The sequence below is a fragment of the Amphibalanus amphitrite genome, unplaced genomic scaffold (assembly GCF_019059575.1).
Source record: "Amphibalanus amphitrite isolate SeventyFive unplaced genomic scaffold, NRLGWU_Aamphi_draft 000271F_arrow, whole genome shotgun sequence".
Taxonomy (NCBI): Eukaryota; Metazoa; Arthropoda; class Thecostraca; order Balanomorpha; family Balanidae; genus Amphibalanus; species Amphibalanus amphitrite.
This window is the reverse complement of record NW_024881766.1, coordinates 450863-455335: the sequence shown is the minus strand read 5'-3', so window position 1 is coordinate 455335 and position 4473 is coordinate 450863.

Below are 4473 nucleotides of genomic sequence, written 5' to 3'. Positions count from 1 at the left end.
TGACTACTAAGCCACGAAGATAGCTGGTCATCGTAAGCCAGTTTTTAATGATGAAATTGGGCATTCTCCGGGCAGCGCCTCTCTTTGGTTGCAAAAAGAAAATACGCCTGACTCTCCCAGCGTTAGGGGAGAAAAGCCCGGTTTAGCCAAAAAAGGTATTAAAAAAGGAATTTGAATTGTAGGCGGGGAACTTTATCGTGTGCCAATTTCACGGTCCTAGATCAATATATTCAAGATCAAATGAGGTTAAACGTGATCAAATTTGCTAAAGTGACTATTTTGCGTTTATACGCCCATAGCTCTAAGAGATACTGGCCGATTTTCCTATTTCTTCCTTTATACGACATTTGTAGTGTTATGAGAATCTCTAGTTAATCTTACCATAAATTTGGCTGTTAGTGGCTTGCTAAGAGTAAGATGTCGCCGGCAGAGGCGGGGATCGGCCGTCGCGGGAAACGTCATAGTCACATATTGTGTTTGCACCCTAATAATTTAACTTTACCAGTTGATTTTCGTATTTATTTGAACATTAGATTGCTTGTACATTTTTAAGCCTTCACACAAAATTTGACACGAATCGATCATAATCAGCGGTAAGAAGCGCGGTGCAAAGATGGCACCGTCCCGCGCCGGCACAGTCTACCATTCAGGCGGCAACGGCCGGCGCCGGCCGCCGAGCCGCTCCGACAGGAATGTTTGACTTTACACCGCTATTACTAGAAAAGTTGTGGACCGATTTATCTATTTCTTGCACGGGAGGATTTGCAATTCGATTCTGGACAGATACTGAAAGTTTAACGTTAATATAATAATTATGTCGTGAGTTATTGGCGATAAACTGGTGGGGTTAGCGAAATCGGCCCCTTCCACCGCCCGTGCTACGTTGCACTACTTGTTGCTATATCATCCAAAGTTATCGTTGGCCCACTCTAATTTTCTCAGCACCTGTGCCTTACGTGTAGTGGAAGACAATATCTAAATTTGAGCAAAATCGAAGGGTACCCATTTTTCACAAATTACATTTTCAGAAATAAATTCAAAATAAAATAAATTCAAAATCACCGAAAAATGTAAAAACTGTCAAATTTTACTAGCATAACTCCTTATGTATTATTGCTTCCAAATTAAGCTTGATCCTCACTTCGCTCCAGTACTGTAGTGAATACCCTACCGAAGACCGAGTTTTACCGAGATACCCGGCTCGGCGAGCCGTGCGATAGACCAGAGGTTTGACATCCGGGGCCGTGTGTCATCCGGGAGTTTCAAACGCGCGGGTAGGGATGCGGACGTGACCTGTGGTCGGTCAGCGTTCGGCGATTTCGGCCTCGGGCGCCTCTGACGTCAGAGGCATGACCCGACGCTCGGGCGCAGCGCCCGGCGAGAGACGGGCCGCGCGGCCGCAAACGTGGTGCGGCTGGACGCGCGTTCGGAACGGAATTCAGCCAGGACCCGCATCGTAGGTCAAAGGTCAAGGGCACATATGGCCGGCGGGCGAGACCAGCGGCAGAAACAGAAGTCGCTGTGAGGCGAGGGCAGTGATCCGACGCCGGCCCGGGCCTGGACGACGTCTGATTATGTTTTCTGCTCTACTGCGGGGTGCTTTGACTGCGCTAGTTTTAACCCTCGCCGGCCGAGGGGGGGGGGCGGGTGCCGCCCCCCATACGGTTTTTTCGCGATAGCTCCGAACACGCTGGCGATAGAGAGCTGAAACTTGGCATACCTGACCTTTGATCCAAGCCGCATCTTTTGACACCAACCGCATTTTTGGGTCAGGTCAGGTCACTGACCTATGACGTCATAAGTGAACCTCTGCACGGTCTTCAGATGTCGCAACTTCGCAACGCCCTCACTGCCAGAGGAGATGTCACAGGGAAATGAAACTTGCAGGATCTAGTATCCATTATGAGTCTCACAACTTGTATATCTCGGATTTTTCCTAAAGGTCATATGAGGTCAGGTCATTTTCGTGACCTCACCATTATAAGTCAATGGGGAAAAAATGAAAGCTGCTATTCTGGCGCCGGGAACGATCTCCAACTACCTCAAGCACACAGAATCGTGATTTGATGCACTCCTTGCAAGGTTAGATGCGTCACTTTTGCAATGTTGACCTTCCGTGACGTCATTTATGACGTCATCAAGGTCATATTAGTTTTTCGTCAATTACTCCCGATCAAATTGAGCTAGCGAGTCGAGAAAGCCACCAATGGACTCAGGAAGACCTGCCGAATCGAATGATATGCAACATGACCTCTTTCGACCAACTTCGTGACCTGGGGGTGCTGACCTGACCTTGACCTGAGGTCAACACCCCAAGTTGACCTGACCCAAACAAAAAGTATATCATTCGACGCGCCTGAGCGAGGCGAACACGATGCTGCCAAAATCGCGGCTCTGCGGCCGTTTTTTGCGAAGTTATTCACCAAAAACTGAACCGTACCCTGGGGCACTTGACCTGACCTCAGAGGTCACCGGTTGACCTAGGACCTTAAAATCGGGTACCAGTCTCTGCGTCTCGTAACGGCGCACACGCTCGTTTTTTCCGCGACGCGCTAGCTCCACCAGGGGCGAAACGGCGAGGGGGGGGGGTCGTACCCGCTCCCCCCCCCTCGGCCGGCGCGTATGTAGAAAACCAATAGGTCCGGCGAGGGTTAATATTGCGTGTAATAATCATAAGCACAGTATGATTTAAAACAATAATGTCAATATAATCTGAACATATATTATAAATATTTATCAGATAATTATTAACCCGCGCCAAGCAGGTGCTCGGCGCCAACCACCTCCCCTCCCCCCCCCCACTAACTCGGCTCCTGGGCCATGCCCACGTATGCGACACGTGGTAAGCGGCATTCAAAAAAGCTCGAAAATCTAAAAAAAAAACTATTGTTTACTTGCTTCGTGCAATTGGAAAAAAATAATGTCTTAGAAGGCACTCTCCTCGGCCAGCGACGTCTGGGACATAAATTGATTCCCTGTTTCAGAAAATGTGAAAAGGTTTGGCGTAAGTCCGTGTAGCACTCAAGTTGCCAAGCGTGCCAAATATTTTCTCACCCGTAACACGCCCATCCAGCGCTCCCCCACCCGATCATCGGCCTGACCACTGCACTGTGGCTCTCTCATCATCCCTGATTGGATAGAATGTGACCCAGCTATGCGTCACGCTCACGTGTCCGCCATTATCACAGGTCACACCCGTGTCCCCGCCCCAGGCGCGGACTGACGCAAGTGACAGTCACAAGGTCGACGCACTGCTTCAGTCTGACACGCACCTCACCGGGACAGCTACCCTGGCGATACGGGAGGGGCTCGGGAGGGTATTCAATGCAGTACTAGAGCCAGGCGCGAATCAAGCTTAATTTGGAAGCAATAGTACACGTTTCAGTTTGTTTGAAATTAATAACTTCAAAAATGCTGAAGCTATAGATCTTTCAAGATTGCAATACAGATACACGTCCAATTCTGCTCAAAAAGCAGAAGCTTAGCGACTTGTATCTCTGTAGCCCGAGGGCATATGACAAAATCCTTTCACTCTCAGAGGTTTCACCCAATAACCAATAAGTATACCAGGTTTGAACAAAATCGCAGAGGTGGCCGATTTTGGCTGTCCCGGTTGACATGGAATGCCCCCTGCATAGGATAGGAGTCGGCCGTGGGGAAGGAAACATGACAGGTCGTTAACGAAGGTGAGGAAGAGGATTGGGCCGACTATGGACCCCTGAGGGACACCATGGGTTAGAGGAAGTTGAAGAGTGCCGCCGCGGACGATCTGAGAACGGCAGGATAGGTAGCTGCTGAACCAGCGGGAAGAGATGCCATACCACTCCAGCTTGTTCAGCAGCATGGAGTGGTCGACACTGTCGAATGCCTTGCTCAGGTCGATGGATGTCAGCGACACGAGGTGACAGACGTCAATCTTCCCGGCCGCCCACTCGACAATGTCGAGCAGGGCATCTTCAGTGGAATGGGAAAGACGGTAGGCGTATTGGAAGGGTGATAGGATGTGGTTGTTGATAAGGTAAGAGCTGAGCTGGGAGCACACGATCTTTTCAAGGATTTTTGAGAGGGCGGGTAGGATCGATATGGGACGAAAGTTTCCAGGATTGTCGGTGTTGCCAGACTTATGGATAGGTGTAACGATGGCAACTTTCCAATCGGTAGGAAAGGTAAGGGTGGATATGGATGAGTTGATGAGATGAAGGATATGCGGGGCTATGACAGGGAAACAGCTTAGGATGGCGTGGAGTGGGATCCCATCGGCCCCGACCGCTCTCGACGCGCCCAGCTGACGGACAGTAAGCGAGAGCTCAGGCAGAGTCACAACATGTGGTGAAAAAGCTGACGCACAGACTCGATAGGGTCGCGGGCCGGCAGCAGGGGCTCCGACACGGAGCGCGGCACGAGCGGTTGCTGCAACACGAGCACCCACACCAGCAAAATGGGTATTAAGCTGATCGGCACTCAGATCGATGT